This window comes from Molossus molossus, unplaced genomic scaffold (genome assembly GCF_014108415.1).
Source record: "Molossus molossus isolate mMolMol1 unplaced genomic scaffold, mMolMol1.p scaffold_m16_p_10, whole genome shotgun sequence".
Taxonomy (NCBI): Eukaryota; Metazoa; Chordata; class Mammalia; order Chiroptera; family Molossidae; genus Molossus; species Molossus molossus.
Window position 1 is genome coordinate 107,863 of NW_023425345.1, and position 26,937 is coordinate 134,799.

General features: G+C 61.9%; 1 protein-coding gene across 1 annotated transcript in view; it reads left to right on the forward strand.

Annotated features, from left to right (window-relative positions):
• Positions 1-23,618: 23,618 nt before the first annotated feature.
• SHISAL1 (shisa like 1) overlaps positions 23,619-26,937 on the forward strand; it is a 59,478-nt gene continuing 56,159 nt past the window's right edge. The window contains exon 1 of the mRNA XM_036252796.1: positions 23,619-23,639. The gene's annotated coding sequence lies outside the window, so the exon portion shown is untranslated. The remainder of the gene's footprint in view (positions 23,640-26,937) is intronic.

Below are 26,937 nucleotides of genomic sequence, written 5' to 3' on the forward strand. Positions count from 1 at the left end.
GCCCCTGTTACCCTCAGATAAAGACCAAGCATTTCAGTGTGGCCAAGAAGGTCCTGTGGGCTGTGGCCCAGACTTGACCATCCAGCACCTCTCCCTCTCTTCTGGCTTGGGCCTCCCCGAAAGTCCTGCATTGCCACAAACATATCCTGAGGTTCTTCCTGCCTCAGGGCCTTTGCACAAGCTGTCCCCCAGCCTGAGAATGCTTTTCCCCACCCTTCGGGTCTCAACTCAGATGGCCCTTGCTCGGGCCCGGCTCCCCAATCCTGTGTTTGTGATTACACATTGTTGGTGGTGACCCTGTGGTGTCCCTTACCAGGAACTGCAAGTGCCACCAAGCACTGGTCCAGCCCTGGCCAGTGTGGCTCCGTTGGTTGGAGCATTGTCCCATTAACCAGGGTTGTGGGTTCGATTCCCGATCAGGGCACATACTTAGGTGCAGGTTTGAACTCCACTGGGGTGCATATAGGAGGCAAGTGGTTGATGTTTCTCTCTCTCTCTGCCTTCCTCTCTTTCTAAAAAATAAAATATCAATTAAAAAACATATTAAAAGAAAGAACTGGCTCACCACTGCGCCCCTCTGGAAGCACCGCACCTGCCACAGAATCGGTGCTCCCTGAACACCTGCTGAGCGACTGCGGGAAGGGCACCTGGCCTAGGCGGCCGGGGTCTGGGCTCCTGCCCGCCCCTGCCCCTACCTTGTATGTGACCGCAGGCAAATCACGTTCTCTTTGAGCCTTCGTTTCTGCTGCTGGCAAATGGAGTATTAATCCCTGTCTGCCTGCCTTCCTGAAAAGATGCTGTGAGCCCAGAATCTCCTTTCACTCATCCGTTCACCGGTGATCACGGGGTCGGGCTCCGACCGTGTGCCAGGCACTCTCCTGCACGGGGGCGCAGTCCCTGTCCTTGTGACGTTAACACCCCGGGGCACGGGCAGACCAAGTCCCAAACGGCAGTGGTGCTGTAAGAACAGTAACAGCAGAGCCGGCCGGGAGGCTCCTCGGCGGCCCGTGCTCCCCGGTGTGTCTGGTGCACGCGGCCTTCAGAAGGAGCGGAGGGAACAGGGAGAGAGAGGCCGGAGGCAGGAGGGCCAGCGGGGCGGGCAGGCCGCGGGCCCACCACCCACGGCTATGCGCCGGCTGAGGCTGGAAGAGGCCTGACAGCCTCGCTGGCCCTGCGCCTGCCCAGTGGGCAGGAAACCTTGCCTGGGCGTCGCCAGCGAGGAGATCTGAGCTTTCATCTCATCGCAGTCCCCTGGGCCTCCCTGGCCTGCGGGGAGGAGAAGGGAGATGCCCCCCCACTGTGTTCCAGCCACACCCTCGCTTCTCGCCCTCTCCTGGGGCAGCACACCGGCCCTGGCAGACTGAGAACCGAGAAGGGTCCCAGCTGTTCCCCGGGTCCCAGGTCCCTCGGAGGCACGCACGTATTATTCAGGCTGGCGGCAGGGGGCAGGTGTCCCGAGCCTGCTAAGGCCCCTCCCAGCCCCGCTGCACAGACCAACCCGACTCCTGCCTGGCCCAGCAGGCCTTGAACCCTGACCTGCTGCCCCGCGTCCCTCCCTAGAGGGGCCACCCCACCCAGTCATCTCCCTGCGGGTAGCCCCAGGAACAATTCAAGGCCAGGTTCTCAGTGACAACCACCCAGAGCCGGGCATGCAGACCCTGCCCTCCCGCAGGGGTCCCACGCCCCCTGCCGCTGCTCAGGGCCTGGAGGGGCCGCAGGGGGGACCTGGGTGGCCGTGGGGCCAGGGGCCAGTGGAGTGGGAATGTGAAGTCCACAGTGCCGGCTTGCTCCTGTCCGGGCCCTGCCATGTACCAGCGGCAGGACTTTAAACAGCCCACCGTGTCTTTCTGAGCCTCAGTTTTCTCACCTGTAAAATGGGCTCTCACGTTGCCGTGAGAGTCGGATGAAATGTAATGACTTCATCTGGGGAAGGGGCACCCCACCTCGTCCATTCAGGAAACCGTGACTTCAGGGCATGGAGTCGGTCCCCAGACCAGAAAGAGCTGTTTGTGACAGTGTCTAGGGGGTGTTTCTCAATTCAGGGCTTGACGAAGAAAATGACAAGTGTGGTTAAGATCCTTGCTGCAGAATTAGCACCACGGGTGCAGTTGATCAGTTCATTAACTCTACGTAAGTATACATTGTATCCCAGTGCATGGTACACGGAGCTGCACACAGGAGAGAACCGTCCTGGGCTCCGTGCTCTCTCCCAGTTGGCTAAGGGAACCAGCTTCGCGTGAAAACAGAGGCCGGGCTGTTCTTCGCCCCCAGCGGGTCCGCTGCCATGATCGCTTCCTCCGTGAGGACCCCAGCTTTGCACCCCCGAGAACGTTCAGGCTGCCAGTCGGTTTTAGGTGTCGAGGTCGTCACCGGCCACATTTCTACAGCTCACCTCTCCGAAGGGAGTCTGCAGGTGGCCTCCGCCCGGCCTGGTCTCGGAAGACTCGGGCTGTCAGCTGCCCTCTGAGGCCAGAGCTGGGTTTTTGCAACGGAAGCTTTGGGTGTAAAAAGTAATTTCTAGGCCAGGCTTCACGGAACACTACTTCCCAGTGCACCGAAGTCTCGAACACGATGCCCAGCCCCTCATCCCCAAATCAGATATCAATGACAGCGCCAGTTAGCTTCTGCTGTGTAACAAACTATCCCGAATGTCGTGGCTTAAAATAACAACGGTTCGCTTAGCTCATGACTCTGAGGGTTGTCTGAGCAGCGGGCCTGGGTGGGCTGAGCCCCTGGCTGCCGGGCAGTGTGCCCCATGCCTCTGTGGTCACAGCCAGCTGGCAGGTGGCTGGTGACAGATGGTCCAGGAGGCCTCACTGGCGTGTCTGGTGGTCGGCAGGCTGCTGGCTGGGCGCTCGGTCTCGTCCAGGCGGCCTCTCCAGCAGGCTAGCTGGGCTCACTCACTTGGCAAAGCCCAAGCACACGTTTCCTGAGCCTCTGCTTGCACTGTGCTCACGGATGTCCCTGCAAAGCCAGACCCGTGGCCAAGCCCAGATCCAGGGAACAGGGAGGGGCCGAACATATGGCCAGGTCTGCCATCTCGGATCGTTACTGTTCTGCAATGAGGGCAGGGCTGCGAGGGTAAGGAAGTGGGAGGTGGGCATCCTGTCTTTGTTGGTTGGTGACGCTGAGGGAGGGACACATGGTAAAACCGCCAGGCAAGGCGCCATCAAAGCCAGTCCGTAGCTGTAAGTGAACAGAGCCGACCTGAGAAGTCTGCGCGCTGCAATGCCAGCGACGCTCGGGGAAGGCAGGACTGTGGAGACAGGGACCCAGCGTGGTCGCGGGGGTGGGGAGGGAGGGATGAGCAGGGCGCACAGAGGATTTTAGGGCAGCGAAACTGCGTGTGAGGCTGTGATGGTGGACACATGTCATCCACTCTGCATTCGTCCAAACCCGGGAAGGCACCACGCCGAGTGACAATGACGCGCCCTGTGGACGCTGGGTGACCCGGTGTGTCTGTGCGGGTCCTCAGCTGGAGCACCGCCTGGCGGGGCATCGGTCACGGGGGCTGAGCAGGGGTGTGTGGGTGAGCGCCCTGTCTTCCTCTCGACACTGCTGTGGACCTAGGATGCTCTGAGCAATCAGATCTGTTTAAAAAGCCCAGCCAGCTCCACTCCGAGAGGGTGGGCAGTGTGGGGTAAGGCCGTGCCAGGCAGCGGGCTGGGCGGGGTGAGGCTGTGCCGGGCGGTGGGCAGGGTGGGTGAGGCCGTGCCAGGCAGCGGGCTGGGCGGGGTGAGGATGTGCCTGGCAGTGGGCTGGGCGGGGTGAGGATGTGCCTGGGGGCGGGGGTCTCAGAATGCAGAGACCTGAGAGGTCTGATCCCATCTCCCAACCCTCACAACGGGGAAACTGCGTCACGGATGAAGAGCAGGCGGAGTGGGAAGGTGGCTCTGCTGTCCGACTGCTCTTACTCTGTGACCTTGGGCGCTGACCTTGAGCTCTCGGGCTGTCTCCTGTCTGTAAGGTGGTCTGGCCCCTGTCTTCCACCCAGGGTCGTGGGGAGGATTTCACGAGATAATCCACAGCAAACACTTGAAGCCATGCCTGGCACAGAGCGTGTACGGGCACGTGCCCGCCGTCATTGCTGGGACCGGACCCCTGCAGCGTGTCTTCAGGGCGTGGGGCCTTCTCCTTGAAAACTCGCTCCGCCTCTCCGGGGTGGGGTTCCTGCAAGGTCACAGGTTTCTCTCTGGGACAAGGACGCCGCCGGATGGTGAACGCAGGGCTTGCAAGGACAGCCAGGAGATGCCGGCATGGCGGTGGCTGAGCCAAACCCCGCTCTGCTGTGTGACCTCGGGGCGTCCTTAGCCTCGCTGTGCCTCGGTGGCCCCATCTGGGAAGTGGGTCTGACGACGAGGAAGGCTGAAGGGCTCCCCTGTGTGGGTGACCGAGCAGCTCCCTAAGCACAGGGAGAGCCCCGCGCGTTCCGGTGCCGGAAGGAGAGGCTTTGTCGTTTCACTCCCGTCGCTACCCTTCCCAAAGCATCCGTTCTCTCGTCTCTTCCCTCCTTCAGTTTGGGGTGAGTCCTGCAAATCGCTGCATCACAAGCTCATGGGCACCAGCATCTGCCCCAAAGGGGCCCAGGACACGGTGCAGCTGGGACAGGGAGCACGAGGACCCTGGGGCTTGGCGGGGACCTGGGTGAGCGTCCGCCTCTTCCCTGAGCTCCAGCGAGGGCCTCCGGGGGCCTTGGCAGCCAAAGCAGCCCCACGCGTGACCCTGCGCCGGCCCCTGCTCCTCCCAAGGCCTGTTTCCATCGGTGCCAGGTGGGAACATCGCACCCCTTTATCTGACGCCCTGCACCTGTGCCAAGGGGATGTGACGAGACTGAGGTGCAGGGGTGCTGGGGGCCGTGCGGGGTGGGCAGGGGCTGCTTCGAAAGACGGTGAGACGAAGACCCTAAGGACCCTTTCTGCAAATGTATGATTGCTGGGAAGGTCGGGTCTGCCCCCCAGGAGCTGTGTAGACAGCAGCCTGCCCAAGGCCTGGGGAGGGCACCCCGGCAGGCTGTCTACATGGGCAGAGCTCCAGGCACAAGCAGTTCTCTCTGGCCTCGTTTAATTTCCGCCAGAAGTCATGCTCTTCAGGATCGACCTGGACCAAACTGCAGAATTTCTTGAGGCAAAGAACCAAGGGAAACGCTGATTCTTAATGCTCCCCTCCGGCGGCTCCGGGGGGCTGGGCCTCCCTGCAGGGACCAGGCTAGGGCAACGCGGGCAGTGTGCACGCTGTACGCGTGTGCGTGCGTGTGTCATACGTGCGTGCACGCACGAGTGTGCGAGCACGTGTGTTTCGGTCGATAGCTGAGGAATTGACCCACAAGAGTGCAGACTGAAAACCAAAACCTGGCTTCCGCTAACCTCGCTTAGGTCCCGAGAAGACGTCTTTATTTCAAAAGCTTTCTGAAGCTTTCCAGAGACAGAGCCTTTCAGATGTGCCCTGATCAGGTTCAAGGGTCTCAGGAGGATGGCGCAGCCTCAGGGAGCCCGGGCACTGGGGAGGGGGGCCGAGCCAGGGCCACTCCCCGCCAGGTAGGAGCCTGGTGCCAGTGGTCGCTGACATCCAGGAGGGTGCGGGGCCAGACGCATGCCTGTGTGAAACCCCTCCGGACCTCCGGCAGGAGGGGCGGGGCTCTGGCTCGTCCCCTGCCCCACACCCCTCACCTGGCTAGTCGCTCCCCACCTTGGCGAAGGTCCTTTTTCTAGGGTCTTGCGCCAGGACTCACGGTGGCCTGGGGTGGGACAGCTTCATTCCTTCCCCCTCCAGCCCCTCGCTCCCACCTGGCCGACGCATGTCCACCCTCACAAGATCATGCAGGCCCGTCCTGGCTTCCCCGGCACTTTGGGGTGACACAGGTTCCAGGCCAGTCGAGTCTCATATCAGAGGTCCCTCCTGCCCCAGCTCAGCTCAGCGGTGGTCTAGGGGCCAGGGGCGTGGTCACCTTCTCCTCTGTCCCCTCCCTCAGCGCCTCCCACTGCTGGTGTGGGCTTAGCTGTAATCTTGGGGAGACCTCGGGGCTGGCTGGTGTGTCTCGAAGGTCAGCCCTGGGAAGTCCTGCTGCCTGGGGAGGCCCTGCCAACTCCTCCTCCCTTCGGCCAAGGCTAGTCCCCAGCAGGACGTGGGATGCGAGCGGTCCCGCCTCTGATCATGAACACGGTCACGCCTGGTGATCGTCTTCTTATGAGGGGGCCAGGGTGGCATCTGGGAGACCCTGGGTGGGGGCAGGGCCCAGCAGGAGCACAGTCACTCTGAGCACAGACAGGCATGGAGAGTGGGCTGACACAGGTGACCTCCTCTTTGGACCTCAGTTCCCTCCTGTGTGACCAGGGAGCAGTGGCTTTCCATCAGGTTGTAGGTGGCAGCCAGGGGCTCAGCCCCGGAATGAGCCCGGGGGTTCAGAACGACGCCCGTTTATGTGGGCACCGCGGAGTCGGCGCCTGCCAGGCAGCGGGCTGTCCAGGAATCGACGACGGGCCGTCAGCGACACAGGCACAGTGGCTGCTGGGAGGAGCACGCTCCCCAGGAAGGCAGCCCGCCGCGGGCCTGAGTGCCGAGGACTCCGGCCAGGGGCCAGCCGCCTCTCCTGCCAGCCCCGCGTCACAGCTGCACGGCGCTGACCTCTGCAGGCTGCTGGCCGGGCCAAGCCAACTCCGAGCCCTCAGCCGCCACAGAACTGGGTCACGGTGGAGGCGGGTGGGATTCCTCGGGGGCAAACGTGCCCCCGCGTTCCGGGCCGCCTCCCCCATGCCAGGGCTCCGGCCCGCACAGCGTCCAGAAATGCCCGGAGATGACCTCCCAGCCCGAGTTCCCGCTCCCCGTGGTCCCGGGGCTGCCAGCAGTAAACAGCCTAACAAGACGGCCGGGCAGGGAGCTGCCGTAACAAAGAACATTTGTCTGGGTCCCAGCTGGACTTCTCTCCCCAAATTACGCTTGATGGCGGGCCTCCTGTGAGAGTGTCCACAACCCCCCGGGCGCAGGGTGGCGATCGGGAGGAGGGGTCCTCATGACTGAGCCCCATTTATGTTCAGTAGCTGCTTCTGTGTGGTACTCTATGCGCACAGAGGCCCACTTGACAGGTGGGGAAACTGAGTCAGGGGTCAACTCCTGGCCGGAGGAGCCAGGGAAGGGCAGTGCAGGGATTTGCACTCCTGCCTTGTCAGGGGCAAGAGAGAGGATGGGGCCCCCAGCTCCTCATCCCCACCCTTTGTATCTCGGTCCTTGGCCCGTCAAGAATCCCATTTGGCCCTGGCTGGTTCGGCTCAGCGGTTAGTTGGCCCGCAGACCAGTGAGTCACGGGTTCAGTTTCAGTCAAGGGCATGTGCCTCCGTTTCAATTCGTCCCCAGCCCTGGTTGGGGTCGTGCGGGAGGCAGCCACTCGATGTGTCCCTTTCATGTCAACGTTTCTCTCTCTCTCTCTGTTCCTCTCTCTCCCTCCCGCTCTGTCTATACAAAAATGGAAAAATGTCCTTGGGTGAGGATTAAAAAAAAAAAAGAATCCCGTTTGGTCCAGTTCAGCAAGACTTGCCCTCCTCCTGAGAGCCAATCACGTTCCTTCGGGTCATTTTCCACCCACTGCCCCCTCACCCTGTTCCTCGGCTCTGGATCCCCAGCTGTCTTCGCTGGGTTGGGAACTGGGTTTCACCCCTTGCCCCTGTTGTGACAGCATTGACCCGTGCAGCCACGGTCTCGAATGAAGTCCTTGCTGTTTTTAGCAAACATCCGCTGTGATTCTTCTCTTTAACGGCTCCTTAGCCCTCACCAGCCCCGTCCTCCCGCAAAGCCGATCTCCCCTGGAATCTTCCTCTGTGCCTTGGTTCAGGCCCTGCTGCCCCTGCCCGGTGGGCGCCCTCCGCTGCCGGAACCTCGGTTGACATCTGAGCAATGGGCGCAGAGGCGTGAAGGAGCCGCAGCCCGCCACGGAGGGCAGCTGGAGCTCAGAGCGGGCGCCCCGCCGACGTGTGCGGTTTTCCTTCTCCGGTTCTCGCTTGCCGGACGCTTTAAATCTGCCAGCACAGAGGGAGTCACGTTGCTGGGGTGTTCTGTCCTCCAACCGGAAAACCAAGTCCCAGGTGGTGAGCGAGCCGCCACTCAGCAGTGGTGCCCAGCTCCCGCTCCTCCAGGTATCTCTCTGTTTCGGTGCTCAAAGGGACAGGCAGGTGGCCAGCCGCCGAGCCGAGCAGGATGAAAGGACCGGAGGCGACTGGATGGCCCGGCGCGGCCCGGCGGGTGTGGTCCGCAGCAAGGCCGCTCGGGCCTTTGTTTTCTCCTCGGCCGGAACAGCGGGCAGGGAGTCTGAAATGGTTCGGATGTGAGTCAGGAGTTTCTTTTCTTATCCGCAGGCACGCAGCTCTCAGAACTGGCTGAATGTCGATGTGAGCCCACCCACCCCAGGGTCTCGCAGGCGGTCTGTGTCTTACATTGGTGGGCTTCCAGGGTCGGGCCTGGGACAGTGAGACGGGGCACTGGGACGATTCCAGCTCCCGGGAGTCAGGCCTGGGAGACCTGTGTTTTCCGTGCCGGGGGTCAGAGACCCAGAGAAGGGGCGGGCAGCCCCAGGTCACGTGGCAAATGGTGTGGGAGCTGGGAGCCTGGAGATATCCATCCTCGTTCTTCTGTGCCTGTTTCAAAAGTAGCCTCTGCTCTGTGAAGCCTTCCCGGCACACCCTACCCTACCCCAGGCGGGATCACGTGCCCTCTGGGGTCCCTGCAGCCCACCAGGCTGTCATCAGAACCCTGATCCGGCTGCGCCTCAGTCACTGTTCATGTCGCTCCCTCCGCGGGGCAGGTGCGTCTGAGCCCGCAAGGAGGCAGCACAAGTCTGAATGAACGAATGAACGAATGAAGGAAGGAACGAATGAACACAGGCAAACCTTACCCTCCACTACAGGCAGCACCCTCCTGGGCACGGTGGCAGGCGTGGTGGGCAGAGACCTGAGCGAGAGGCTCTTTCATCTCCAGCCAGCTCAGACCTGCAATTGACAGCTAATTACAATAACACTATTAATAATAACAACAAAAAAACACCGCCACCACCAGCTCCTGAGTCTTACTATGAGCCAGGTGCACTGGCACCGTGTTCTATCGAAGGTGCATGCCAGCTGTGGGAGGCAGGTATTATTATCCTAATTTTCCAGACCGTAAACCAGAGACTCAGAGAACTGATTCCTCTGAGGAGCGGGGGCGTCACTCGCAAATGAGACATTCTAGACAGGGCGGGGCTGGAAGGGGGCACAGGGCGACACTGAGGCAGGCCAGATTGCGCCTGGGATGGCATTAGTGTCCCGGGGCTGCTAGAAAAAACACACAACAGGGCTTCACACGACAGAAATGCACCCTCTCCCAGTCTGGAGGTCAAGGCGCCTGCAAGGCGGGTTCACTGGGGGCTGTGAGGGGTTCCGCTCCGGGCTCTCTCCCTAGCTTCTGGGGTTGCCCACACTCTTTGGCGCTCCTTGGCGTGTAGATGCCTCATCCCAATCTCTGCCTCCGTCGTCACAGGCCGCCCTCCCTGTGTGCACAGTGGGGGACACAGTTTAAACAATGACAGCCATCCAAGGATGCCCAGTGGGGGCTGGAGGTAAGCTGGGCCAGCATGGAATTAGCAAGGCCAGGCTGAGTACCAGGCGGGCACTGGGGGCAGCCCACCTGGAACAGTGGAGAGAGAGTCTGTACGGCGGGGGGAAATGTCAGGAGGTGCGGGGTGTTTCAGGGAGGCCTCCCTTCTAAAAAGATGACATGTCCACTGAGGCAGGAAGGAGGAGGCCAGCCACAGAGATGTCTGAAGACAGCAGAACTATCTGGGAAACAGGAGCAGCCAGTGCCAAGGCCCTGAGGCAGGCATGTACTTGACATGGCTTGGGAGCAGCAAGGAGGACAGCACAGCTGGAGTGGAGAGAAGGCAGAGGTAGGAAGGACACAGGAAAGGAGGCCTCGGAGGTGGGTGGGTGCCTTGTGTGCCCCATCCCAGGAGCCAGTCTCTGACCCTGGCTTGTTCCCCTCAACTTCCCCGTCTGGTGGCAGAGAAATCTAACATCCAAATCCCGAAGTCTGGCATCCAGGCCCCGAGGCTGGTCCTCACTGCACAGCCAGTCTGGCTCCCAAACCGGCAAGAACAAACAGTACGTGATTTTCATTATTGAAATCACTTTATATAACAATATCAGGAAGCCTTGGGGAAGAGCTGTGAAGAAAACCCCCAGAAATAATAAAATAAAAACAATGGACTCACTGTGAACAGAAACCCCATTTGCAAAAACCACAGAAGGGATCACAATATTTCCAAATCTTCCCAATGGCTTCGGTGTAATTGCCACAAAGTTACCACTTTCTTCCTGATGCTTTAATCAACCAATTTAGACGTATTACAGCGCTTGACACATGCTTGATTTCTGATAAATGAAACAAAAATATATTTAAAGAAGCCACTCGCACAGTTGGGAGCGGCAGGCCTGGCTCCCTGCCCATGCCCTGCCCGATGTTTCTGCAGGATGCCAGTCTGTTCCTTCAGCGCCGTCTTTGCTGAGGGCCTGCTCGGCGCAGGCCCCAGGGGGCAGCAGAAGCAGGCGGCGGGGGAGACACAGTCTCCCATCCGGAGGGGCATTCGCAACAATGTAACAAGAGGGCAAGGCGCACAGATGGTCCCGGGGGACTTCCTCTTTGGGGGGAAATCTCAAACAAAACTGCACTGGGGCCCTGGCCGGTTTGGCTCAGCGGTTAGAGCATCAGCCTGCGGTACAAAGAGACCCGGGTTCAGTTCCCGCTGGGGGCGCGTACCTTGGTTGCAGTTTGGCCCTGGTTGGTCGTGCGGGTGGCAGCCACTCGATGTGTCCCTTCTCGTCCATGTTTCTCTCTCTCTCTCTTCCTCTCTCTCCCCACCCCCCGCTCTGTCTGAACAAAAAAAAAAGTGCAAAAATGTCCTCGGGTGAGGATTAAAAAAAAAAAAACTGCACTGGGGAAGGGGAATCCTACTGGGAGGGGGCAGGACGCTGAGACGGGGACGCCTGACTGAAGAGCTGAAATCTCCCGGAAGATTTGAGGTGGGCCGGCCCAGTACCTGTGCAGGTGTCTTAGGGCGAGGGCCTTGCAGGGAAGGGAGGCTGTGGGGCGGGCAGTGGGCGAGATGGGGCTGCTGAGGGCTGGAGCGCCCGGGGACACGGTCACTCCGACTTCCAAGGTGTCACCTCAGGCTGCTCACTGAGAGTAGACCTGGGGGACGGGGCACGTTCGCCACTGCTGTTCCCCAATTGGTCGTGAGATTCTGTGATCCCCAAACCATTGGCCGGGTGCTGGGGTTGGGAGACGAGGCAGCATTGAGGGGAGCCGGCCTCACTGATGTCTTGCCGCCTGCAGAGGTGCTGTGACTTTGGTCTGAAGTCACACTTTTCTTCCTCTGCCGTGCTGGACGGACGCTGGCTCGCGGGCCAGGGCAGGGTGACCCCGGGCCGCTGCTGCCGTGGTCCAGGCGACAGGGACAGTGTCTCAGCGGGCTGCAGGGGCTGGGCCTGGACACAACCCAGCGGTGATTATGAGGCTGAGACCACAGCCCCGAGAAAGCCGAGGAGAGGCCTCTGACCGGACGGGTCTGCGGGGGGGGGGGGGGGGGGACGCGCAGGGACAGGAGGACCTGCTGCAGACCCAGGGGCCTAGGCCGTTGGTGGCGTGGGTTCGGAAGTCAGGAGAGACCTTTGGCCGAGGTTTGGGACTCGGTGGCCCCTAGATGGACAGGAGAGGGAGAAAGGGGACAGGCAGGCTGAGAAGTGTAACCCGGAGGCCTGCCTGCGGCCACCAGCTCCGGCCAGGAGCTTCTCCTCTCCTCCTTGTTGAGCGAAGGACTCCTTTCTCCAGGCCACAGGTGGGAAGGCTCTAAGCCGATACCTTAATGCAGAAACTGGCCCTCATGACGTCCGTCGTGTAAAATACCCGAGGCACCGGGTGTCAGGAGATCGCGGGGAGGAGGCTTGAGGAGGGACCGGCTGGCTGCCCGGGGCTCTGACCTCCAGAGAAGCCCCTTCAGTCCGCAGGGCAAGGACGTGGGGCCGCACCCCCAGCTGGGCCCCGGGGAGAGCACGGTTTGGATTCGTGCGGCCCCAGGGCCGGGAGGTGGTGGGGTGCAGCAGCTGCTAGGGCGCTCCTGGCCACGGGGACCTGCCCTGGGTGCCGAGCGCTGAACCCAGAAATTCCCATTTAGCCAGATAATGGCCCCTTGCAGACACCTCCTGGGGGCAGTGGGTGTGGCTCCCACTCAGCACCTAGGGTGGAACTTGGGGTCACCTAACCTCTCTGAGTCTCAGTCTCCTCTGTGAAGCAGGGTCCTCACATGGCACCCAGGCTGGGGCAAGTGTGTTGCGTGGCCAGAGCTCTGGGCAGCACACGAGGCAGTTTTCTTTGTTCCAGTCATGACCTTTACCCTGTCCTCTCTGGCCCCTAAGATGGGCCCACCGCCCTCTGTCCACTCAGTCCCCACTGACCCAGCTTGTAGCATTGGCCTCCCGTCCATCCTTCCACCCAGCTCTGGGGTCCAGAGACTGGGGTGTGCAAGGCCACCATCACCCCATCTTCCTTCCTTCCCTCCCTTGCCCACTGGGCGTGCCCACAGCAGCCGAGCAGGGTCAGATCTGATTTTCAGTCCGCAGTCTCTGCAGACTGTCTCTGCTGGAGATAAACCCCAGCATCATGGAGCCCCAGGGTAGACACTGACCCTTGTGTGTGTGAGTCCCTGTTGTGATATCCCCAGAAAGCAGAGGTCCAGATCATACTTGATTGTCCCTTGGAATGGGGAGCTCTCTACCTGGAGGGACTGCTCATTCTGACTGTCTCTCTCAGCTCTGACAGTTGGGACTATTACTCTGAATCTACCCAAATGTCTCCCCTCTGGTCCCAGCGCTGACCCCCAAAGCCAGAGAGCACAGCCATTTCCTCCTCTCCCCAGCTCAGTCCTTTAGGGGTCATCTGTACCAGTCACCACACCCAGCCTATCCCGCCAGGAAGCACAGTACCAACAGCAAGCGCCCACTATGTGCTTTGGAAGCACCTACTATGTGCCACTTTATGTACATATCTCTCAGCACCCCTCCCCCCACGGCGGGACACAATCCCCATTTGATACAAGGGGGAACTGACTCTGGGAAGAGTCAAGCCACTGGTCCAAGGTCACAAGGCCTGTGAGTGGCCGCGGAGGGCCCCTAGCCTATTGGGTTCAAGGCAATGCTCCAAGCTGGTAACGGCCTCCTGCTCACATGACACGGGAGGGAATTCGTCACCCCAAGCACACGGGAGGCACTGTCCAGTGCCAGCGCCTCCGGAGGCTTCCCACCTCGTCTAGTTCTCGGGACAACTGCTCGGACGGCGTGTGCGTATCCTCATCACCCACGAGGGAGCTGGCGAGGTGAAGCCCCAGGCTGCCCCACAGCGACTCCAGACGCTGGGCTGGACACCCCCGTGCTAGCTCAAAGACGGCGTGTCCCTGGGCCCGGACGCGGGGCCAGCCTTCCAGGAGAGGCACCCTGCAAACAATGACTCAGGCGCTGACCTCCCGCGTGGAGGAAACCAGGGGCCTCGCCGTGTCCACGGTCAGACTGAGACACTGGGCACCAAGGAGGCCTGGGGTCCCTGGGTATCGGGGGCCGGAGGTGGGCTGGAAGCAGGAGGGGACAGGATGAGGACTGGGTTCGGGTGAGATCCCCCAGGCTGCCGTGTGGGGGTGGACGTGCAGGGGCTGGGCAGCCAAGGGGGCCAGGCCCACTCTAGCAAGAGTTGGTGGGTCTGAGTTGGATAGAGACGGCCGGAGCTGTGAGGGCCCTGGGGTGGAGGGTGGGGCCGAGACGGGGGCAAGGGCAACAGCGGAGTTCTGACGTGGGTGTCTAGGGAAGGCAATGCCCTTTCCGGGGGTGGGGACAGGCAGCAAAACCTGCAGGCTCCACATCAAGCCTCCTGCCCACCCCTTGACCTCTTGCCCTCGGCTCCCTCCACCTCCCACCTGGCACCCTCTCTGGTCGGTCAGCACCTGCTCACCTCTCCATCACAAGACATATCCAGCCAGCCATCTGCCCACCTGCACCCCCAGACACACACCCAAGCTCCCCATCTTCCAACCCTCCATGCACCCCCCGAGCATCCGTTACAAGCATTCAGCGAGTTAATTAATACACATAAAATGCTTGGAGCTGTGCCTGGCACCCCAGTCAATATCAGCTGTGGGTAAATTATTATTACTGCCGTCATTGTCTCTCCACAGACTCGCCCACTCGTCATTTACCCGTTAACCCATCAGCCCATCACTCACGTACTTACTCATCTGTCCAACAGCCTGTCATTTCATTCCTTCCTCCTTGAAGCTCTCCATCTCCCCAGCTGCCCAGCATGTTCATCTTTCCATCCATCCACTTATTGCTCCACCCGTCATCCACCCACCCACTCACCATCCATCCATCCACCCACTTATTCCTCCACCCATCAACCACCCACCCACTCACCATCCATTCATCTACCCACCCACCCACAGTCCATTCATCCACCCACCCACCCACAGGCCATTCATCTATCCACCCCCCCCATACCCACCCCCCCATACAGCCATCCTTTTGTCCATTGGCCCACCCTCTTTTCACTCATTCCCGCACTCCTCCCCGCACCCCCAAGTCCACATGACAGCCCAGTCCTCGGCTCTTCTCCCGGGGTGCAAAGACACGGAAGCTCGAATCTGACACAGGACTCTCAGTGTCACTGGGAGGACAGGCCGACACAGAACGACTACCTCTCAGATGAGAGCTTCTGCCCTAAAAGCCAGAGGGAAGCATAAAAGGCCCCTCTGAGCAGACTAATCAGGGCAGTCTTCCCGGAGGAGGGAGCGCTGTCTAAAACTGGCTCCGAGGGGCCTGGCCAACCCCAGCGCACCCGGCCAGCGGCAGAGACCGGGCTCCAGCACGGCCCTCCCCACCCGCTGCCCCCTGGGTCGTGTCTGCCACCTCTGCAAATATTACCTTGTTATTGTTTTCTCCTGTCAAAGCCCAGCTGTGAGCCGGCAAGCTCGTGCGTGGTTTTGTAATAACAACAGTAAACTAACACTCCATGCTGAAGACCTTCGTCTACCTGTCGGCCCAGGGCAGGGAGGCTAAGACCAGGGAGGGCCCAGGAGGTGGCGAAGAGTGAGTCCTAATTACACTGTGGACTTGCACGTCGTTATCTGGCTGATTTGGGGTGTGGGGAGAATTAATTAAAGTTGGGGATGCGCTTGGAGAGCTGAGGATAAAAGGTGCGAGGCAGGTGCCAACTGGGCTTATTAATAAAACATTGGTGCCAAGCTGCAGACGCAGCCTCCTGGGCCGGCTCGCGGAGCCCAGGCCTGTCGGAACCACTCGCGACGCCTTCTCGCACAGAGGCCCGCTCGGCCTGCTCCGGGCTGGGGACACCGAGCGGGGCCGACCCCGGCCAGCCCTCGGGGAGCTCCCGCAGAAGCAGACAGGTCGCGTCACCCGGAGTGACCAGCACTGTCACGGGCGGGGAGCCCGAGGAGACAGAGACCCAGCCGGGCTCGGAGAAGCCTCCCAGGGGGAAGAGAGGAATGGCCTGGTCCTCGAACATGGGGAGCAAGAGAGGTGGTCCAGGAGGAGGAGCGGGGACAGCCGGGAGGCGGCGGCAGGAACGAGGGCTCCGCACTGGGCACCCGGCACCCTCATGAAAATAACCACGAGTCCTGGACTTCATGCACAAGTCTGGGCCCATGGCCACAGGCACCCCGCGTCCCAGCGCCCGGCAGGCCCTGAGCCCCCTCCGGGGGTTCTGATTCCTCTCAGTTGACCAGTGAACAGGCGGTGGCTGGCAGGCGGCCCGACAGGCGGGGGCTACCTGGCCAGGGCCGTGGGCTCCGCCCTGCTGCCCAGGCCAGGCCCGGCTTCCCCACAACCAGGAGCCTCATCAGAACGGAATTCAGACAGATGCTGGAACCCACCACCAAGGCTCCTCTTTCCCTGGCTCCGTGGAAACACGAGATTTTTCAATAATAAAGGTTGCTTCATGAGGCCAAGCCAAACAGTTTACAACATTCAGAGAGGCCGCTCAGCAAAATCAAAGCAGCCTGGAATTCCAACCCCAGCCACGGATCCTGAGCGGTCAAACCCCAGACAACCTGCCTCCCAGTACCTGGGCTGAACCTGCAGAAGCCGGCGCTGGGCTGAGCCCGCCGGAGCAGGTGGGGGAACTGAGGCCTGGGGAGGCAGAGCCGGGACATGCTCCAGTCCAGGACTCTGCTCTGTTCCTTGTTGCATCATCGTCAAGAGCCTGGGCCCAGGGCAGGGGCCCAGCTCTACCACTTCCCAGCTGTGTGACCCGGGGCAAGCTACTTAACCTCTCTGGGCCTGTTTGGTCAAATAGAAATGCCCATAAGCAACTCTTAGCATGGTTGTGAGGTTCGGGGAGCCCATCCAAATGACACCGTGGGGCACAGAGCACCCCATAAGTGAAGCCCTGCCTGGTTCCAGTTAGACATACATTTACGGAGCCGACACTCTCAGCCCAGGAAGGGAGGAGAGAGAAGGCACCCTACCCTTCCTGCCCCAAGTAGTTGTCACATTAATTAGGAAGAAAAGGTAGATGTTCATCTCAGAGGTTAGGTGACTTGCCGGGGCAGCTACCCGGAGGAGGCTCCTGTTCCGGCCTAGGCTGTCTTACCCTGGGGATTTAAAACAACCAGTCTTTAGAGCAAAGCCCCCACCCCAGCCCCCCGAGACAGAGGCTTCTGAGAAGGGGCTGCTGGGGCAGTAAAAAGAGCCCTTACGTGCGCCTCCCCAGGTTTCTGTCCCCCTACTGCCTCACAGCGGGGACCTCAGGACCTCCTGTCCGAGCTCTGGGCTGAGGGCGGCTCCCAGCCCCTCCTCCCTCCTTTTGCCAAGGTGCAGACGGGCGTGACCGGCCAGGGACCGGAGGCCTGGTGGTGTCAATTACTCTGATTGCCATTGTCGCTGTGATTACTGCCGGGCGGGCCCATGGGGATGCCGGGCTGCGTGGAAATCAGGCCTCCAGCTCGGGGTGCCTGGCACAACCTACCAATTTGCATCATATTAATTCTCGTCCTCGCTGGGTTTGAGATGCAGGGGTGACACGCGGCGAGCCCGTGGGGGCCACCAGCTGCAGCGGGACCCTAACCCGGACAGACACGGGGAAGTGGCGCTGTCATCGCGCCATAAGCCAAGGCCAGGAGGTCTGGGGTGGGGCTGAGCGCCCCCAGCTGGGGGCCCGAGGTATGGGAGCGGTCTCCCCCGACAGAACCTCTCCACCCTGCTCCTGCTGCGGATACCGAGGCTGCCGGTTCGGAGAAGAGGAAACCAACTTGCCCAAGGCCGCCAGCCGGCACCCGGGAGCCCGAATTCAAGCCGGGGGCACGCGGTGCTGGAGCCGGGGCCCCTCTCCTTCACCAGGTCTCCCACAACCCTGGAGCTGGTGACAGCCTGTCGCCTCCGTTCTCGTCTCGCCTGCGAACCTGTGGTGACACTGGGGGAGAGCACCTGTCCCATAGGCTGCACGACTTCACACACGCGCTGCACTGAGACAGACCAGAGCCTGGCGTCACCTGAGACGCGGTCTCAGTGACAGTGGACAGGGGAGGGAACTGCAGCCGGCGGAGGCCAAAGACACACTGAATCCCTGGGGACTCTTGATTGATTTTCAGCGTTGACAAGGGCAGGTGAGAGTCCCCCTAACTCCTGAGTTCCGCTGCCTCCCCCGCAGAGGTGCTGACTCCGGGACCCCGGCAGGCTCTGAGCCTCGGGGCCAGGGGCAGGCGGGTCCTCAGGGGCCGACTTCAGAGTCTCCGTCTCCCTGTCTCCCTGGGAGCCATGCCTGTTGCTAGGAGCAGCTGCCCAAGCGTGTGGCAGGATCCTCGCTGCTGGCTTTCTCCAGGCTGGCGGGACCGTGTCTTCTTCCCCTTCGGAATGTTCTCGAATGCGGAACCTTCCACTGTATGGAACATTGGCCGACAGGTCTCCGATAGCCACACAGCCAGCTCCAGGAGGCATATTCCAGGAACGAGGGCCCCCGAGAGCATGTCCTTCAGGACAGGACACCGTGAGGAGCCACAGCTCATGCCCGAAGAGGGGCCTGCTCTCTGGACAAAACTGCACACGGCACATGTGGGCAGGGCCACTCGTGGGGATGGGGCAGGGAAAGGGCTGGAACGTGGAGGGCCTTGATGCTGAACCAAGGTCTCGGACTTCTGAAGGCGCGACCACGGCAGGTCTGCAGGCAGAGGAGTGGCTGGGTCAGGGTTGAGCTGAGCAAAGACCGCCCAGGGGGTCTGTTGTGGGAAGGATGGGCTGTAAGGATCTGCACCCCATAAAAAATTAAGTAATTGGCCCGGTCAGTGTGGCTCAGTGGCTGAGCGTCAATCCTGCACCAAGAGGTCGCTGGTTCCATTCCCGGTCAGGGCACATGCCCAGGTTGTGGGCCCGATCCCCAGTGGGGGGGCACACAGGAGGTGGCCAGTCAATGTGCTCTCTCATCGATGTTTCTGTCTCTCTCTCCCTTACTCTCTCTCTAAAAATCAAGAAAGAAAGAAAAATTAAGTAATCGGCGTGAATATGTTGGTTTTTCTGCGGCTACCCAACAAATTCAGCAGCTTAAACAGCAGCTGTTTACCATCTCTCAGCCCTGGAGGTCGGAAGGCCGGGCGGGCTGGGCGAGTCCTCGGTCATCAGCCAAGCCGGGCTCCTGGGCCTCTCCAGGCCCTTCAGGGTGCGGGCAGGATGCCGTTCCTGGCGGGTGTAGGACTGAGGTCCCCACTTCATGCCGGGGGTTGCTGGGAGGGTTCTCTCACCTCCTCGTGCTGCGACCCCTCCGTCTCTGCACCAGCCTGCCCGCGGGGAAGCCCTCCCCACGCTGGCCTCTCTGACTGCCTCCTTCTGCGGCCACCGGAGAGAACTCTGTTAAAGGGCTCGTGTGATGAGGTCAGGTGGGTAGGACAATCTGTCTTAAGGTCAACTGATTCATAATCATTACATTTGCAAAGCCCTTTTGTCACTGACTGTGACATCAGGTAGCACAGGGGGAAGGCTGGGTTTGCATGTGCCTTTTGATGCAGACAGAAGCCCCGTCCCCTCTCAGCTCCAAGGACTGTGGATGTCCTGCCAGGCCTCCGGCCCGGGCTGGAATCGAAACTGTGTTCAGGTCTTGTGGTCCGGAGAAAGGCAGGGAGGGACAGGGAAGAAGCGGCTCCGCGGAGGCCCTGGGCCCGGGCAAACCACCACCACAGCGCGTCTGGCCTCCTGGGCCCAGCGACCAGCTCGTCACCTCTGGTCTCGCAAACCTCTGGAACGGATTCAAAATCAGTGGCCATGGCTGAGGCTTCCACGTACTGAACATCCACCGCGCGCCTGGCTCCGCGCAGCTGAGACCCACACCGCCCTGGGCCGGGAGAGCAGGCCCAGGCCACGGCGGGGGTGGGGTGGGTGCACGCTCAGTGCCCTGGCTCCAGACCAGTGTCCCTAACCACCGGACTTCCCTGCTGCCCATGGGACCTGACCTGCAGCCAGAGGTCCGCGATGGCTTTACTGTGACACGTGGCTCCGGTGGCCAGTGGGACAGCAGGAGCAACAGGGGAACAGGAGGCCGTGACCTAACCGGCCTCACCCCTCAGGGGCGGGGGGCTGGGGGCAGAGGCCTGGCGGCTGGTGGGCTCCTTCCGCTCTCCAGGGGACCTGGGCCCGGTCTCCCCAGCTCAGGGCCTCTCTCCTCGGGGTAAGCAGGGGTCCAAGTGGCAGCTGCAGCCTGGGTACTTCGTCCATCCCCTGTGGGTAGATCAGGAAACAAACTCCAAGAGGTGAGTGACTCTCCCACGGCCCACCCACTCCACGGGAGGGGCCGGGGGCCGGGGCGAAGCTCTGAGCCCGCCTGGCCTCAGTCTCGACGGGCGTCTGTGCCAAGGACTTTGCACACCTCTCGGGCCTGGTTCCTCATGTCCGGAGGGGGCTCAGGGCCTGCCGGGCGCTGGGATGCGGGGTGCCTGTGGCCAGCAGGAAGTGGGGGTGGGGCGGGGTTGAAACCCTAAGACTGAAGACAGAGGACGGACTTAGGGGTCCCCATCTTCTTCGAGAAGATGCCCTGGAGGCTGGAGGCCAGGGGTCGTGGCCTCTGCCCTACGCCCACCCAGGGTCCTGGCCCCCAAGAGCCTCCCTCCCTCCCACAGAGGCTCAAACGGCAGTGCTCTTGACGTGGCAGGTGATCTTCTCGGGAAGCCTGGCTTTAAATTTAGCTTCCTCCCCAGCCAGCCCTTTGAAAAGGCTGCTCTTCACCGAGTGAGTCAGCGGCAGGCTGCCCGCCCCGCCCGCCGCCCAGCCGGGGAGCAGCCAGCATGCGGGGGCGCAGGCCTCCCGAAGGCAGGGAGATAGTAAATAGGAGCGGATTAGAGGCGACAGTGGATGCGATCGGAGCTGGTAATGGTTCCCAGGACGGTCTGTGTCATCACCTGCCCCCCATCCCCCCGTTCCCCCAGCCCAGCCCAGAGTGGAGACAACATGTACCTGCTAAAGCCTCCACAGACACCAGGGCATTTGCCTGTCACCCGGATTCCGGCGCCTGCTCCACAGATGCACACAGTGTGGAGGGCCGAGGACGCTCCCGCCCTGACAGTCATCCTCCTGTCCGAATCCCTGGACCTGGGGATGCTTCCCATAGGGCAAGAAGAAATGAGCCCTGCACAGAAGCCAAGGATGTCGAGATGGGAGAACACCCCGGGTGAGCTGGCGTGCCCTCAGCGAACCACAGGTGTCCCGAGAGGCAGCCCCGGAGCCCTGCACACACAGAGGTTGGCTACGTGCAGATGGGACAGAGACACTGGACGGTGCTGGCCCTGAAGGCTGGAGTGACCGCAAGCCAAGGGTGCCCACAGCCACCAGTAGCTCGAACCTCCAAGGGAGGCGGCCCCGCTGACACCTTGGCATCAGCCCAGAGACTGATTTGGGGTTTGTGAGACAAGACACGGGTGTTGTTGAAGCCACCGTGTCTGTGGTCGCTGGTTGTGGCAGCCACAGGAAACCAGTGCACGGGGCGGGGAGGGGCGAATGAACTTGCCACGGTCACACAGCTGGTGAGTGGCCAAGCTGAGTACAGACTCCAAGTCTGACCAGTTCCAAAGGTGGGCACTTTCTCCTGCCCACCTGGGACCTCCTGGAAGAACAGAAGGGAAACTGACGTCGATCACTTCCTACTAAGTGCCAGGCGTGCATTTATTTCGGGCGAAGCAGCTGGACTGTTTTCTGTTTGATGCAGTCTTGTTGGAGGTGGGTGGAAGCTTCCCATTTTGCAGATGAGGAAACTGAGGCTCAGGGAGGCAAAGTAGCTTTGTCCAGGTGAGGGGCTGACTATAGGGCAGGTGGAGGTGCAGGACAGCCAGCCCAGCCCCAGCAGGTGCATCACGGGAGTGAGGAGTCCATGTAGGGGCCAGCTGGGCCCCCGTGACTAGCGGGCTTGGTGAGGCTCAAGTTCAGGCACCTGGCTGCAGAGCAGACTGGGAAGGCAGGCTGGGCTGCGGGGAACAGGGCCTCGGGTGCCAGGAGGGGTGACTGTGTTTCAGCCTGTAGAAAATGGGTGCTGACGGAGGTTTGACATGGCGTGTGTCACCCACCCAGGCTGTGAGCTTCTTCGGGCAGTGAGTCTCGTCTCATCTCTGGGTGTCCAGCACCCTCAAACCTGGGACAGGCACAGAGCCCTGGTCAGTGATGTGAGGGGGGGCACACATGGGGATACACACACACCACACAAACGGAACACACACCATACGTGCACACACGCACGCACGTGCGTGCGCAGTACACGGCCTCAGTGACCCCCAAACAGCCTCCACTAGCAGGGAGCTCAGAGGATGGTGCTCCTAGAGCACCGGGACCTCTGGCCTGTCTCAACCTCTCGGATCCTGTTCCCATCATGACATGGGGTGGTCGTGGTTTGCAGGGGTTGGGGGAGTGCATCACATAACCTGTCTCATTCAACCCTCACGACATCCGGTGAGGCGCTGGGCACTGCTGTGACCTTCACTTGAGAGAAGAAAAGTGACTTTGGGGAGGTTTGCGGCGCCGAGAGTCACATGGCTGGTTAGGGATAAAGTGCCGCCTTGCTTCAAATCCACAAGCCCTTGGACACCACCACCTCCCTCCACAGCCACGCCCTTGGCTGCAGCCTGGACCTCGCCGGCTAAGGGGCTCACAGGTGCCCTCTGTCCCTGGCTGAAGACGGTTCCCAGGGGCGGGGTCCATGTCTGGTCCATTGGGGTAGCTTCAACGTCCAGCCCAGAGCACCTGCTCAAACCAGATCCACTGGAGGCGAGAAGGGGCATGGATTCTCTGGTCGCAGACGGGAAACTGAGGCACCCACAGGTGCAGGTTTCCTGCAGAAGGCACCCTGGCACTGTGCCCACCCCTACCCTTCAGTTGGGTGCCTTCTTCACGTAAACACTGGAGGTCAGAGGGACATGGGGAAACTGAGGCTTACTGAGGTTGGCTCACTAGCTTGAGGCCGCAGAGTCTAGCACAGCCTTGTCCTGCAGGTGAGGGGTGAAATGGGGGGCCCACAGGAACAGGGGCTGCTGGGAGGGAGGTGAGAAGAAGGAGGCTGAATAGGAGGGGGGTCAACCAGTAGTCTCCGCTGTGGCCAGAGAAACCTTGCTTTCTGCTAGGACCATCCTAATTGATCCTCACACTGACCTCCAGCAGGGTCTTGGCTTGACAGTCACAGCTGGGGGAGGCGAAGTGCGGTGGGGCCCTCCCGGCAGGATGCAGGGGGGCTGGAGAGCGCCTGGAATCCGGCCTGGCAGGTGAGCAGGTGGTGGGCCTGGGGAGACAGAATCAAAGCCGGCCCGGGAGAGGAGGAGAGAAGAAGGGAAGGAGAGAGAAAGGAAAAATGAATGAACAAAGGAGAGAGCAGGGCAAAGGGAGGGAAAGAGGGAGGAGAGGAGGAAAAGTAGACAGGAAGGAGTGAACGAGGCCAGGCAGGAAGGAGCACAGATACTGAGGGGGACGGACAGAAGGAATGAGAAGAGAGATCGCCGAAGACGCATTAAGAGAAACAAAGGGGGAGAGAGCGCGCGCGAGGGAAGGAAAGATTCCGAAAGAAAAAAAAAATGAGAAGGGGGGCAGGCCGCCGCGCAGGAGAGGGGGAGCTGGCGGGCCGGCCGGCTGGGAGCCACGAGCTCGGAGAGGGGGCAGCAGAGAGGGCGCGAGCGAGCCAGCGAGCGACGAGCGGCAAAGAGCGAAGTGGCGGCGGCGGCGGCGGCGAGCGCAGGGCCCGGCGAGCATGAGCGCGGCGGCAGCGGGCGCGGCGCGGGGCGCGGGGCCGGCGGGCGGGCGGGCGGCGCGGGCCGCCCAGTAGCCGCGGGCGGGCGGGCGAAGGGGCATGCGGCCGGCGGCCGGACTACCAGCCGGAGCCCCAGCCCGAGCCGGAGCCCCAGCTCCGCGCCGCGCCCCGCGCGCCCAGGAGCGGGCACCTTTCCGGCGCCGGCCCGGAGCCCCCGAGTGCCCGTAGCCCCCGGAGTCTGGACAACTGTTGCGGCAGCGGCGGCACGGCGGGGGCGTGGGCGGCCCCGGGCCCCAGCAGGCGGCTCAGCCCCGCAGGCGCGGCTCCCAGTGGCGGAGCAAGGAGCGAGCGGCAGCGGGCACGAGGTGAGCCGCGCCCCGGGAGGGCCCGGCAGGGGCTACGCGGGGGAGGGGTGCGCCGGCCGGGGTCCCGGCGCTTTGAGAAAGGGGCCGGGGGGGCGGAGCTCCTGGCGGAGGAGGGTCCCAGTGAGTTGGAGGCGGGGTCTTCAGCGCCCTAGCTCCTGAGAAGGGGTGCGGGCGCCCGGAGCGGGAGGAGTGGGCGCGCTGGGAGAGGCCGGTTCGGTGCGTTGGAGGTCCGGGTGCTTTGAAAAGGGGCTGGGGACGCCCAGGAAGAGAACCTGGGCGCAGAAGCCGTGTCGGTGCCTTAGCATTGGGGTCGGCACCAGGGTTCACCGAGGTCGGGGTCGCTGAGCCTGGAGAGGACGGGGCCGGCCGGAGGAGCAGTCCGGGGCACAGCGTGTCAGGACGCGGCTGCTGGGGCTGGAATCCGCGTCCGAGGCGGGACCGGAGTCCGATGACCGAGTCCGGGAGCGCAGGGAGCTGGGAGCCGCTTGCGCGCCGGGAGCCCCGTGCGCGCCTGATAGGGTTCCGGAGCCATGCTGGAGACTCGGCGGTTCCGGGGGTCCCAGCTGGGCGGCCGGCAGGCGGCCAGCAACGCCCTTCCAAGTGCGTGCCCCTCGCTTCCCGCCCACCGGGTGGCCCCAGCGGAGCCACCGCCCCCCCGGGACCGACTCAGTATTGATCCCGTGCCGGGAGCCGGGTGGCCGGCGGCAGCCTCGGAAGCTCATTAGCTCCAGCGGTTGCCATGGCAACGAGACCCCAAGCGTCTTCAGGTTTTATTTATTCTAATTATTATTATCATTATTAGTATTAGTATTTGTTACTAGCCAGAGGGAACAAGAAAGGAGGGAAAAAAGCCAGCTCGTCCTGGCGCCTACAACTGTCATGTCTTTGGAAAGCGCCGGTGCCAGTTGTTGGGCCCACCCGGTCCGCAGCGGGTCGAAGGTCAGGTTCTCTGTGTGGGTGGCCCGGCGGCACCCTGGGGCGCCGGGGCGGGGAAGGGGAGTTATGTAATCTGCCGTTGGGAGTGTATCTGTGAGCCTCCGTGTGTGCCCTGCGTTCGCAGCCTCTCTGATCCCTTGCCTTAGTGATGGCTCCTGCCCAGGAAGCCCAGACAGGATGCCAAGGGCAGCCAGTGCCCTGCACCAGGAATCGCAGCGGGGTCCTCCAGCCCTTCTCCCCCGCTGTGCGACCTTGAGCGGCAGCTTGACCTCTCTGAGCCTCGGTTTCCCATCTGTAAATTTGCAGGGGAGCGGTTCCCACCTCAGGAGGTTGCTGTGGTCTGTGTGCGGCCGGCTGTGCGGCCCCAGGCAGCTGCCTGCCCTTCTCTGGGACTCCTAGAGTTCAGAATGAGCGCCTGGACCCCAGCGTGTCTAAGGCGTCCTTGGTCACTGGCATCCTGTGCCTCTCACTCCGACAGTGACTGAAATACTGCGCAGCCAGCAAGTTGGGCTCCGTTCAGACCCAGGCTAGGGGAGTTCCTTCGCCAGCCCTCGCTCCCTCACTTGTCGGATGGTCTGAGTGGCCAGGAAGCAGGCAGCCTGCAGGAACCCTGGGACTTTTCACCTGTGGGTACGCTGTGGGGTTTGGTGGGGAATGCTATTCAAACCCAGAATCAGAATGACCCTCGAGTCCTGGTGCCAGCCCAGGCCAGTCCGCACGATGGCCAGGGGTGCCCAGAATTTGGGGGTACCCCCCACTGTCCCCTGGGTGTGTGACTGCTCCGTCTCTCCAGAAAGGCCGTTTGCTGTGCCTGCCCTGGCGGGGGGTGGAGTGTGGAACAAGGGGTGGCCAGAAAGTTCGACGCATCCGATCGCCACTGCCCCTCACAGCTCAGGCGAGAGCCTAGGTGGGGTTTCTGCCTTTCCTTGAATGTCACCAGCACACTGAATCCCTGGCTGTGTCGCATCTGGGAAGTACTGGACTGCCTGCCTGGGAAGGGGAGGAGAAGCAGTTTGGCTTGGAGCTGTGTGTGTGTGAGAATGTGTGTGGTGTGTTTGTGTGTGAATGTCTGTCCCACCCCCACTCTCCGACCACCCAGCCTGGAGCAATGGGCAGCTGGACTGGACAGGAGGGGTGGGGGCAGGGCTCATGCCGCTCAGACCTTTGTGAGAGAGAAAGGGATAGAGGCCTGCCCCAGGGACATCAGGAGACGGCCGAGAGCCACTCCCTCGGTCTCCCACCATCTGTCCATCCATCCACTCCTTCCTTCTTGTCCCTTCAGCCAGCTCGGCGAGCCCCCAAGTCTGCAGCTGAAGGCATTAGTTCTGCCCTTGGCAGCTCGTGAAAAAATGGCCCCCAACAAGTCAGTGGGGTTGGAGCTCTGCCTTGGGGAAGCCAAGGTGGTGGGGGTGCAGGTGGGGAGCCTCTGGCCCAGAGGCGTGAGGAGGGGCTGGCGGGGAGCCTGGTCCGAGCAGGCATGGGTTAGCCAGGGTGGGAAAGGCAGAAGGAGCTCTGGGCAGAGGCCCTCCGTGGGCAAAGGGGCAGATCCGCCCGCCGGAAGGAGGGACTGTGGACCACGGGCTCTGGGAGGTGGGCTGTGGCAGGGGTGGGCTGCTGGGCCAGAGAGCAGGGGGAGATGGTGCAGCTGGAGCAGGGCCAGGGCAAGGGAGCTGAACACCTCCACCACCGGGCTAGTGAGCCTTCCGGTAGCTGGGGTGGGCAGGGACCGGGGAGGATGGTCAGGTTTGGAGCTTGGATGCTTGGACGGCCTGTGCGTGGGGTGGGTAGAGGGAGGGGTAGTTTGGACAGGACAATCTGGTTTCCAACTCTAAGACCAGCAGTCAAACTCGGGCCAGCTCCCCTCCTTTCCCGCCCTGCTGAGGGAGGGGACAGCCGCAGGGCCAGGTCCTTGCTTCGGGGCTGGGAGGTAGCCAGTGCACACCAGACCCGGCTGCTTCATTGTCTGCATGACACAAGGTTGGGCAATAGGGTTGCACTTAACGGTAAGAGCCTGGCACCCCCTCCCCCATGTGCCCGGTGTGTGCTGAACACAGCCCTGAGCCCGTTGTCTCGCGAACCCTCCCAGCAGCCCTGGGAGCTGGCGACTGCTGGTTGTCAGACAGCTGAGAAAAGGCTCAGGGGATGGAAAATAACTCAGGTAGCAACCCTCCTAACCACTGCGCCACACTGTCTAGAGCCCAGCCAGTGCCCGGTGGTGATCAAGGTGGTTCTTTAGACACAGGGCCGAGAGCCACTGCACGTCAGGACCTCTTGAGTCTCACTCCTAGTCATTGTTCTGTTTATCAGCTCTGGACAGACCCCGCTGGCCCGTCTGACACTCAGACGAAAGGGATCACCTCTC